Here is a 12,902-nt window from a genome sequence, read left to right on the forward strand (position 1 = left end):
TTAGAGTAAACATTCAAAAACAAATTCACATTTTCTTCATAAGAAGCATAAATTCATCACTAATACTCTCCAAATTGATAGTCTTCCTTTTTAACCTACATCTACAGCCTGAAAATTAATAGGGTTTCAGCATGTTTCACTTTGTATTTATCTTACCTAAAATGACCTGTTTAAAGTTATACCTAAAGTACACAGGAGTGTACTTCTGTTTAAAAGGTTTTGTATTTTTCCTTTTTTAACCATTTGTTACACTGTATTGTGTGTCTTAGTGTCAGGTCTAGTTGACAACTCTGCCTGTTACAAGGGAGCAGTGCTTACTTGTTTCCATGTATGCAAATATGGATTTATGTAACATTAGGAGAGTACGAATGGGAACTTCTACAATCTCATTACATTGGAAACACATTGTGAAGTTGGTTTATAAAATATTTTGGAGATCCAACCGGATGCCTGAACATGAGGGGCAACTGTTTTACACAGAGAGTGGTTCATATGTGGAATTAACTGCTGGTAGATGCAGGTACAATTACAACATTTAAAAGACATTTGGGTAAGTACATGAATAGAAAAGGTTTGGAGAGATTTCGGCCAAATACAGTCAAACTGGACTAGTTCAGTTTGGGAACATGGTCAGTGTGGACTAGTTGGAGCGAAGGGCTGTTTCCATTATGTTTGACTGTATATTTCAAATAACCTTTCAAAAGATTCCTCACAAGATGAAATGATGTGAAATGGGCTCCTGGTGGTGGGGGGGGGGTTTAGAAAATCACATGACAATTGAGTTCAATCCTGGTACCTCATTGGCTGAGAAATTACCATATTATTTGACCCTAAGCTTACACACAAGTGTAATTCATACATTTATCAAATTAAACTAGTTGTGCAACCAACAATGCCATTCTCTAAGTATCGATAACATAAAATTTAAAGAAACTTTAGTTAGATAATATTTGACCCATCAAACTGCATTCACGTGTAACAAAAGCTCTATTTTTATAATATATATTTGAATTATATTTGAATATTCTATAAGTATTAAATGTCTTCTTGTCAAATTGCTTCAATGTTTAGGATTCTTTGTGTAGATATGTCCTTTTTTTAAAAAATAACGTTTTACACCAAAGTTTGTCTTGTATGGTCTTATTTTCCTGCATCGTGTTGCGATATTAATATTTTACATATATGTTGCTCAAAATCCTTTAAAATTTTTATTTAAAACAGGACAGTATGAATTATTCTACATTTTCTTTATAGGTTACCCTTCTTACATTTGGAATTAGCCCTGTTGCTTCTTGAGAACACCATACAAGGATATACATGATTTGTGTCTTGGACTTTGTGGGAATGAAATTCCACATGGTTCTCATTCATTTATTGTAATCTTTGACTTCAAAAACCCAGGATAATCACCAATAATAGGACAAGGATGGGCACATCACACATCTTTCGGAATGTCTTAGTAAGAATGGATGAGTTTGAGTTTGATTTGCTGTTGTCAGATGTACCAAGATATAGTGAAAAGTGTTGGTTGGTGTTCTATACAAGCAGATTGTATCATACAACACACATCAGTTAGCAGAACAGGGTGGAGAATACAGTGTTACAGCCACAGAGAAGGTGCAGCAAGTTTAGAATTAATATCTCAGAGGTCCATTAGAAGTCTAATAATAGCAGGGGAGAAGCTGTTCTTGAATCTGTTCGTATGTGTATTCAAACTTTTCTATCTTCTACCCAACAGAAGTGTGTGGAAGAGAGTATAACTGGAGTGGAAGGGACCTTTCATTATGATGGTTGCTGTTCAAAGGCAGCATAAGGTATATATGGAGGCAATGAATAGAAGGTTGGTTTGCGTGATGGGCTGGGCTGCATGCACGAGGTTACAGTTAGGGAGAAAAGAGGAAATCAAACAACTTAGTTACTGGGATGTGAGTTTTAAATTTGAAGTTTGTGGAAGATAATGTAAATTTAAACACTGGAGTAATGTGGGGTGTAAAACTTAATGTGGTGTTAAAAAGTAGCAGTTGAAGTTTTACAAAGGGAAGAAGAGGAGAGACTGGCTTGAAGAAGACTGGCGTAGTAATATTTAGAGGATGGCTTAGAGAGCATTGGCAAAGTTATCTCTTGTGATGACAAGCGTAGAGACAGGTAGTATAATAGCATGTGGGTGACATTACAATTATAACTTTGCTTGGATTTTATTTCTGCTTTGTGGTAACATTTCTATCCATTGCATCAGTCCCTCAAGCTTTCTTTATCTATAGTTGATAGTTCTCCATATTTTTCTATTTGCTCTCCATATTTAACTAAATCTGGTTTTATTCCCTCCACTTTCATATCTAGGGCCTCCAGCCTCATTCTGGATTGTTAAATCGCAAGGGTTAATCCCATGAAACTATCTCAAATTAAAGAAATATCGTTTACAATTTTTATCTTCATCAGTTGAGTTAAACACAAGCGATGAACATAAGGAGGACAGATGACATGTTCATTTAAAATTCATAAGACAAGAAAGGAAAAAAACTCCTTCAATTATAGATAAAGATAGCTTGAGGAACTGGTCTAAAGTATTTTTAAAACTTACCACAAAATTAAAAAAAAAATCCAGTTGCAGTCATCTATGTGATATTGCCCAAATACTACTGGATCTCTTGCCTCTGCTTTTGTCACCTCCAGACATTACTATGCCAGTACTCCCTGATCCATCCTCTGCCCTCCATTACGGTTGCCTCAAGCACTGCTTCTTACATCCTATCCCATGATCATAGAAAACATCAGAAATTAATTGGTACTCAGCTTGGAATGAATGTATTAGAGGTGGTGACCTGCTTCATGAATTCCCTGTCCAAGCAAGTTAATATGATTAATACCCTGTGAGCTTAAGAATATGCAAGATATACAAGACTATGAACTATGGTCCCTTTCAATGTGGATCGACATTTCTTTCAAAGGGATGTGTTTGATATTTTTGATTATTTGGGTAAACACTGTGGTGTTGAAATGTGTTCATGTAACACCACTTCTCGTATTGATTACCTGGGGACTGGCATTGCCACAGGGTATACCTCTGCATCCTTCAATAAAACTGTAAATGTTACAATGGAAAATGACCTCTCTTAGAAATATAATGTAATTTATGTGTTTCCTAAGTTCAAATACTGCAACAAAGATTTACAGGAATCCTGATATTGCAAGGTCACATATTTATCCATATAGTTACAGAATCATATGCCATTATGTACTGCATCATAATGTAAAAACATTTGTTTCAACTTGCTCACATTTAGAATAATTTGTGTAATATTTTTAATTCTATCTCTATGCTGTTTATCAAAATAAATAGGCAATATTAACTCTTTTATCATCCAGGTTCAGCATTGAGTACTAATTTCTTATTCTGTTACCTTGATTGTTTTTAACTTTAAGTTTGGCATGATATCTTCCACTTATTTAACCTTCTTGTATTCACAAATAAAAACACTGTGACAAACAAGATAAACAGCAGGTTAGAAAACCACTCCCAACACTGAGAGTTTTGTTCAAATAAAGTCATTACATTGTGTCATCCATGCCATGATAATTTTTAATTTGCAACATAAATATAAGCAACTGCTTTAGTTATTTGTACTGCATTGATATTGAAAGTATATTTACATAGAGTTATGTACATTTTAGTATAAATTTCAGTTTTGTTTCCTCTTTCCTATATATTTAATGCTACTATATTCTCAATCATAAAGTATAAAATTAAGCCGATATAAATCTATTTACTTCATTTTTGTATTCAAACTATCCAATTGCAGAAATAGTGTATATTGTGAATTTGTGTGCAAATGTAAGCACTGTTATTTACAGCACATAATAAGAATTTTGTATGAATTACATTACACCATGGAGACAGTATCCTTCAATCTGTTTCTGACATAAAGCTAATTATATTAATTAAACAGCAGTTGCTCAAGGCAGGTAGTTTTATTTTAATTGCTTCTGAGTTTTACTGAAGTAAATTTGACCTGAAGTCATAAACATTGACAACTGGTGTTGATATGTGAACAACTTACTCAGAAAAGCTAACAGCTACAGTTATAATAACCTTTAAGCAGAATTTAATTACTTCCGTTCTTTTTTATCAATGACAAAAATATTATGATCTCACTGAGTGGTGGAACAGTCTCAAAGGGCAAATTTGTATACATCTGTTCCTATTCATTATGCTCTCAGCGCATTGTAATTGTTGTCAAGATAATGTAAAATATGGACTATTGATTTTCAAATTACACTGATTGATTTAACATTGTGGTCATCATGGACTAAAAGGATTTAAAAAAAGGAACAAAAATACTTACATAAAATGGCCTCAGGCACCATCTGACTACATGCAGCCAAGTAAGCCTGTCAATCTCTCCTGCAAAAAGTGTGAACCTCGTCTCATATATTTGTTTTCCACCATGATGATGATGTTCACATGGTGAAGATGAAAACATCGCCTGAGATTATCAAGCTTGGGGATAATGAACTCAGTCACGGAATTACACTAATAATCCTGTATTTCAAGAAATGTTTAACAGAGTGTATAAAGATTCTAATGATACAGAACTGAAAGGTTGGAGAACTCTCTCTCTCTCTACATCTCAAGAAGAAAAGGTGCCTGTTAATAAAGTAACAAATAATAAAAGTAATAAAGTAAAAAATTTATGAGTGGCACAGTGGTTAGCACTGCTGCCTCACAGCGTCAGAGACCCGGGTTCAATTCCCGCCTCAGGCGACTGACTGTGTGGAGTTTGCACATTCTCCCCGTGTCTGCGTGGGTTTCCTCCGGGTGCTCCGGTTTCCTCCCACAGTCCAAAGATGTGCAGGTCAGGTGAACTGGCCATGCTAAATTGCCCGTAGTGTTAGGTAAGGAGTAAATGTAGGGGTATGGGTGGGTTGCGCTACGGCGGGTCGGTGTGGACTTGTTGGGCCGAAGGGCCTGTTTCCACACTGTAATGTAATCTAATCTAATCTAATATCAAAACAGCAAGAATTCAAAGAACAGCAAATAATCTCTATGACCGACAATCTCATTTGAAAACAATTATGGCCTCAGGTTAAACCCTTACACCTTTAGAGTTTTAATTTCCTTCCATGTTCCCCTCATGGTGGACACTACCTCATTTTAACTTTGTACCTGTGTGTCTATGCTTCATGTTTTTTTTTTATCAGGGTTAGCAGGGAACAAAATTGCTTTCTTTCACTCAAGAAAACCTTGAGATTGGTTCCTTACTGCTGCATAGAAATTAGTTAACAACGTTCTAACTGGAGAGATATACAGTCTTGTGTTAAAAAGAGCATAAAACTTTGTTGCAGCCAGTCAAGGAGTTTGTAAAGAAGGGAGCCAAAACAATCCTCTTCACCTGGTCATTAATATCCACGTGTGCTTGAAAACACAAGCATTAGTGCTATTTACGTGAAATTGCAATTGAAGGTCAGGCCGCATGAATGTTTCGTAAGCAGTAAAGCATACTTGTGGCAAGATAAAGTTAGCTACTTGAATTCCACTGCTCTAACTCTGAAGCACATTTCAAAAATTGAATCCAACAATCCTTCCTTCTCAAGGTCTCACCTCATCTGAGATGTGGTGACCTTCAGATTAAACCACTCAATTATTTGTTCATTCGGTGATACTGTGGTGATACACATTATTAGTGGGCGGCACGGTGGCACAGTGGTTAGCACTGCTGCCTCGCAGCGCCAGAGACCTGGGTTCAATTCCCGCCTCAGGCGACTGACTGTGTGGAGTTTGCACATTCTCCCCGTGTCTGCGTGGGTTTCCTCCGGGTGCTCCGGTTTCCTCCCACAGTCCAAAGATGTGCAGGTCAGGTGAATTGGCCATGTTAAATTGTCCGTAGTGTTAGGTAAGGGGTAAATGTAGGGGTATGGGTGGGTTGCGCTTCGGCGGGTCGGTGTGGACTTGTTGGTCCGAAGGGCCTGTTTCCACACTGTAAAGTAATCTAATCTAATCTAAACTAAACAAACACAATGCTGACCAAAATATTATTTGATTTGTTTTCTTTAAAATGTTGCCTTTGTTCTCATTACTCTACATTAAATTATAAGTTTGCTTTTGTCTTTCTGCCTCTGAACAGTGAGAATACTCTAAATATGTGCAAGGCAATGATCTCATGCAATGGTATTTCCCATATACATGTCTATGTGCTTTGAGACATACAAAATTTTACAAAGTGCAAGAAAAATACTGCTTGATTACCATTTTACAAAAAAGATAATTTTATCAATTACATCCCTTCTGAAATTGTTATAATGTGTAGATACATCACAGGATCTATGCTGATATGAATTAAAGTTTTATTTTTCCTTGTGCAATGGCTGGGACAGAACATGTAAGGAATTGTAAACCATGAAAACATTCTTAAACTTGCTTTTCTCCTGTAAACCAAATAAATGGTGTGAGTCTGTGAAATACATGTTTGAGATCATATGTCACATTCCAGATGGAGCAAACATGTAAATCAATGCATTCAATCTCTAATTGTCTCACATAAATTCTGACTTACTTTAAATATCCATTATTTTTTGTTTGTTTTTTTTTTCTTTTTTTCTCACTTTCTCCTTCCATAGTTGCCACTGATCTCTCTCAGTATCTCTCTCATTCACGCCCATTCTTCACTTTGAGTATCTCTGACGTGAAGGTACCGGCTTTGGACAAAGTCAAAGGTCACATGACGCCAGGTTACAGTCCAACAGATTTATTTGAAATTACAACCTTTCAGAGTGCTGCCCCTTCATCAGGTAAAGTCTTCACCTGACAAAGGGGCAGCACTCTGAAAATTTGTGATTTAAAAAAAAACCTGTAACCTGGTGTCATGTGACTTCTGACTTTGCGTACCTCTGTCCTTACCTGTGAGTCCTTGATCTTCATTACATTTTTATCAGTATCTCTGCACCACTCTGACATATGTACCTTGATTCATGTAATAAGTTGCTGACACTTACCTTTTTAAAGATCCAGAGTGAGAAGGCAAAGTTCATCTAGCAACTGGTGGAACACACGCAAATTTAAAGAGAGAGTGGGTAATTATAAGTTTTGGCTAAGTGAGAGAAGCTGGGTCTGGATAAAATGTGGTTCTTAGAAAGTACTGACGCCTGGGGATTGGAGCATTCATTTTGAGGCAGTGAACTATATAAGTACGTGAACACTCAGAGAGTAAGTGTAGTTTGTAAGTTCTCGAGAAAATATTAATGTTTTGGAACAATTGAGAATTTCAGGGTCTGAGTCGGATAATTTTCAAGAAGGGACATGGACGTCTGTGAAGGATCTTGGGATCTGTTGATGCTTAGGCAGTAGTTCCAGTTGAGCCCCGAGGGAGCACTGACAGATACCACAATTGGAATTGAGAAACAAAGTATCATCCCTGAGAATAGAAAGGAAAGCTATGACTTCTAGGAACAGGGCAAAATTTTCAGCCTTTGGTATGAGACAGAAACTGTAGATGTTAGTGAATTTGTGAAGGTGGATTGAGGTACAGGGAATTGTATGCGTAGTGTCTGTGATTGAGCAAATGTCATTCAGGCTGAAAAGGAATATGAAGGCTTTTGACTTAGCACATGTACCGACCACCGAGAAGTACTCTGGAAGGCCCAGCATTTTAATCGGAAATATAGCTTTCATCACAGAACAGTAAGACTATGGCCATTGTTCAACTTTTGTCATTTTTATGCTCAACTTGTCTCAGGATATTTATGCAATACTTGTACATGCATTGCAAACTCAGGTGAGCTTTTCTACCTCCACTGTAACCTAAACTGTGATTTTATTTTTACTTTTATTCACCTTGATTTACCTAATCTTGTGCTTGCTGTAAGCAAATTTTTGCCTTTCAATGTTTGTCAACTCAACCAAACTTCTAGATTAATCTACAAGTCGACTTAGCATCTGAACTGATCATATTGTAGTGGCCTTGATTATCAAATCAGAGTGTGTCTGATAGAGGCGGTCACAGCTCACTGCTTACAAGGAATGTCAAGGGCCAATGCCTTTGGAACTATGGACATTCACTGTCAAGTGCAAAGATCATTCCCTGTATTGGTCTGGTTCCCAAATTTACTGGGCCAAACCAATTTCTGCCCTAGTGCAGTTCCCCTGTAGACAAAGCATTTATGTAAACATTGTGCATTAATAGAGAATCTTCCTTTTTGCATTCACAACAGCAACTTGAATCGAATGTGTTTCTTTTTCCCTTAGACATGAAAAGCAGATTTCTTTAAGGATGATCACAAGAAAGCTGTTCAATATGGAAATGTCAGTTTATAGATTTATAAAATGGCAGCTTTGAGTGTTGGAACATTTCTATTCTGCTTGTTTTGCTTTATCTGAGGCCGAACAATTTAGTTTTTGTTTTAAATATTTCCATTTGCCATCCTCATGATCGCACTTTCCTTCAATGTAAGTGCTAAGACCTCAGCTTCAGAGGGAAAGTAGTAGGGATCAAGTTTCAAAAGGTGATATTGTAGCTCCTTGGAAATAGCAAATTTTCTTCTCCTTGACAAGAGATGGTGCCTCATTTTTTTCTGCAACATAATAACATTAACACAATAAATACAACATTAAACAAATTCCATTCTCTCTGCATATGTATTCAAGTTCTGTTCCTGGATTACATCTCTGAATAACTGTCTCCTCTGTCAGTGTTATTGCTACTGAAAGTAGCATCTCATTGGACATCTTTCACAGAGAGTTCGAAACAGTCTTCACGACATCAGGAAGTAGTTCAGGCAAAATTCACAAACACATTCTAGTTGAAAGAAGAAAAGCATGAGTATGAATGGAATAGGAAGATGTGCTGATGGACTAAGATAAAGAGGAATGGGAGGAGGCTTGTTTGGGATTAGCATGGATCTGTTGGTCTTAATAACTTGTTTTGGTGTTGTAAGTATTTTGCAATATTTTCTATTGACTATCATAGTTTTCTGCTGAATACCCAAATTGCAAACACACATTCATAATATCTGCACATCAAGGAATGGTTCAAAATCAGGTACAAAATTCTTCAGAGTATACATTACGATGAAGCTGAAGATCTCCAGATCCACATAACAAAATATTTTGAAAACTTTGCCTCATAGAACACAGAACATAGAACAATACAGCGCAGAACAGGCCCTTCGCCCCTCAATGTTGCGCCGACCTGTGAACTATTCTCAGCTCGTCCCCCTACGCTATCCCAAAATCATCCATGTGCTTATCTAAGGATTGTTTAAATCTCCCTAATGTGGCTGAGTTGACTACATTAGCAGGTAGGGCATTCCACGCCTTTACCACTCTCTGCGTAAAGAACCTGCCTCTGACATCTGTCTTAAAATCTATCACCCCTCAATTTGTAGTTATGCCCTCTCGTACAAGCTGACGTCATCATCCTAGGAAAAAGTCTTTCACTGTCTATCCTATCTAATTCTCTGATCATCTTGTATGTCTCTATCAAATCCCCCCTTAGCCGCCTTCTTTCCAATGAGAACAGACCCAAGTCTCTCAGCCTTTCCTCATAAGATCTTCCCTCCAGACCAGGGAACATCCTGGTAAATCTCCTCTGCACCTTTTCCAATGCTTCCACATCCTTCCTGTAATGGGGCGACCAGAACTGTACACAATATTCCAAGTGTGGCTGCACTAGCGTTTTGTATAGTTGTAGCATGACATTACGGCTCCGGAACTCAATCTCTCTACCAATGAAACCTAACACACCGTATGCCTTCTTAACAGCACTATCCACTTGGGTGGCAACTTTCAGGGATCTATGCACATGGACTCCAAGATCCCTCTGCACATCCACATTACCAAGAATCTTTCCATTGACCCAGTACTCTGCCTTCCTGTTATTCTTCCCAAAGTGCATCACCTCACATTTAGCTGCATTGAACTTCATTTGCCACCTCTCAGCCCAATTCTGCAGTTTATCCAAGTCCCCCTGCAACCTGTAACCTTCTTCCAAACTGTCCACTACTCCACCGACTTTAGTGTCATCTGCAAATTTACTAATCCATCCACCTATGCCTGTGTCTAAGTCATTTATAAAAGTGACAAACAGCAGTGGTCCCAAAACAGATCCTTGTGGCACACCACTGGTAACCGGACTAGGAGAAAGTGAGGACTGCAGATGCTGGAGACCAGAGCTGAAAATGTGTTGCTGGAAAAGCGCAGCAGGTCAGGCAGCATCCAAGGAGCAGGAGAATCGACATTTCGGGCATGAGCTCTTCTTCAGGAATTCCTGAAGAAGGGCTCATGCCCGAAACATCGATTCTCCTGCTCCTTGGATGCTGTCTGACCTGCTGCGCTTTTCCAGCAACACATTTTCAGCACTGGTAACCAGACTCTAGGCTGAATATTTTCCATCAACCACCACTCGCTGCCTTCTTTCAGAAAGCCAGTTTCTAATCTAAACTGCTAAATCACCCTCAATTCCATGCCTCTACATTTTCTCCATCAGCCTACCATGTGGAATCTATCAAAGGCTTTCCTGAAGTCCATGCATACCACGTCAACAACCCTACCCTCATCTACATGCTTGGTCACCTTCTCAAAAAACTCAATGAAGTTTGTGAGACATGACCTGCCCTTGACAAAACCATGTTGACTATCTGAAATCAAATTGTTGCTTGCTAGATGATTATAAATCTTATCTCTTATAACCTTTTCCAAAACCTTTCCTACAACAGAAGTAAGGCTCACTGGTCTATAATTACCAGGGCCATCTCTGCTGCCCTTCTTGAACAAGGGCACAGCATTTGCAATCCTCAGGTATTAAATCGGTAGATAATGACAACTCAAATATCAAAGCCAACGGCTCTGCTAACTCTTCCCTAGCTTCCCAGAGAATCTTCGGATAAATCCCATCCAGCCCAGGGGACTTGTCTACTTTCACTCCTTCTAGAATTGATAACACCTGTGCATAACTAACCTCGATCCTTTCTAATCTAATATCTCGTGCCTCATTCTTCTCCTCCACAATATTCTCCTTTTCCTGAGTGAACACCGATGAGAAATGTTCGTTTAGCACCTCTCTGATCTCTACAGGGTCCACACTCAACTTCCCACTTCTGTCTTTGACTGGCCCTATTCCTACCCTAATCATCCTTTTATTCCTCACATACCTATAGAAAGCTTTAGGATTCTCCTTTATTCTATTTGCTAAAGACTGCTCGTGTCCTCTTTTTGCTCTTCTTAACTCTCTCTTTAAATCCTTCCTAGCTGCCCTGTAACTCTCCTTCGCCTCATCTGTACCATCTTGCCTCATCAACACATAAGCCTCCTTCTTCTTCGTAACAAGAGATGCAATTTCTGTTGTAAACCATGGTTCCCTTACCTTATCACTTCCTCCCTGCCTGACAGGGACATACCTATCAAGGACACTCAATATCTGTTCCTTAAACCAGCTCCACATTTCCATTGTCTGCATCCCCTGCATTTTGCTACCCCATTCTATGCATCCTAATTCTTGCCTAATCGCATTATAATTGCCCTTGCCCCATTGATAACTCTTGACCTGTGGCATGTACCTATCCCTTTCCATCACTAAACTAAACGTTACTGAATTATGATCACTCTCTCCCAAGTGCTCCCCTACAACTAAATCAAACACCTGGCCTGGTTCATTACCAAGCATCAGATTCAGTGTGGCCTCCCCTCTTGTCGGCCCTTCGACATACTGTGTCAGGAAACCCTCCTGTACACATTGGACAAAGACTGATCCATCCAACGTACTAGAGTTATAACATTTCCAGCCCATGTTGGGGAAGTTAAAGTCCCCCATAATGACCACCCTGTACCTTTCACTCCTACTCAGAATAATTTGCTAATTTTCTCTTCCACCTCCATGGAACTCTGCAGAGGCCTATAAAAAACTCCAAGCAGTGTGACCTCTCCTCTCCTGTCTCTAACCTCAGCACACACTACCTCAGTGGACGAGTCCTCATCAAAAGTTCTCTCAGCCACCCGTTATACCATCTTTGACTAACAAGGCCACACCTCCCCCTCTTTTACCACCTTGCCTGTCCTTAATGAAAGATCTAAACCCTGGAGTCTGCAACATCCATTCCTCACCCTGCTCTAACCAAGTCTCTGAAATGGCCACAACATCGAAGTCCCAGGTACCTATCCATGCTGCAAGCTCACCTACCTTATTTCAGATACTTCTGGCATTGAAGTAGACACACTTCAAGCCAGTTTTATGTCTGCCAGCACATTCCTGTGACCCTGAAATCCTGTCCCTGTCCTCCCTACTCTTATCTTCCCGTGCACTGCAACGACACCTCAGGTTCCCATCCCCCTGCTGAGCTAGTTTAAACCCACCCGAATTGCACCAGCAAATTTCCCACCCAGGATATTATTACCACTCTGGTTCAAGTGAATACCGTCCTGTTTGTACAAGTCCCACCTTCCCCAGAATGAGCTTCAATTATCCAAAAACTTGAAACCCTCCCTCCTGCACCATCCTTGCAGCCACGTGTTTAGCTGATATCTCTCCCTATTCCTTGCCTCACTATCACATGGCACGGGTAACAAACCAGAGATAACAACTCTGTTTGTTCTAGCTCTCAGCTTCCACCCTAGCTCCCTGAAATCCTGCCTTACATCCCTATCCCTCTTTCTACCTATGTCGTTGGTACCTACATAGACAACGACTTGAGGCTGGTCACCCTCTCCCTTCAGGACCCCAAAGATACGATCCAAGACATCACCTGGCACCTGGGAGGCAACACACCAACATGCAGAGCAACTTCACCGAAACAGGAATTGCTGGAAAAACTCAGCAGGTCTGGAAGCCTCTGTGTAGAGAAATCAGGGTTAATGTTTCAGGTTGAGTGACTCTTCCTCAAAACTGATGGTAGCTCAGAAATAGTCACTTTATCTG

The 12,902-nt window shown here is 39.2% G+C and overlaps 1 protein-coding gene across 1 annotated transcript in view; it reads right to left on the bottom strand.

The window, feature by feature from the left end:
• Positions 1-4,728: 4,728 nt before the first annotated feature.
• Positions 4,729-12,902, bottom strand: part of uts2r1 (urotensin 2 receptor 1) — a 31,303-nt gene continuing 23,129 nt past the window's right edge. Inside the window, exon 2 of the mRNA XM_043714607.2 lies at positions 4,729-8,565. The gene's annotated coding sequence lies outside the window, so the exon portion shown is untranslated. The remainder of the gene's footprint in view (positions 8,566-12,902) is intronic.

Source organism: Chiloscyllium plagiosum, unplaced genomic scaffold (genome assembly GCF_037043375.1).
Source record: "Chiloscyllium plagiosum isolate Xiang-an unplaced genomic scaffold, Cpla_swu_hap1 HiC_scaffold_25, whole genome shotgun sequence".
Taxonomy (NCBI): domain Eukaryota; kingdom Metazoa; phylum Chordata; class Chondrichthyes; order Orectolobiformes; family Hemiscylliidae; genus Chiloscyllium; species Chiloscyllium plagiosum.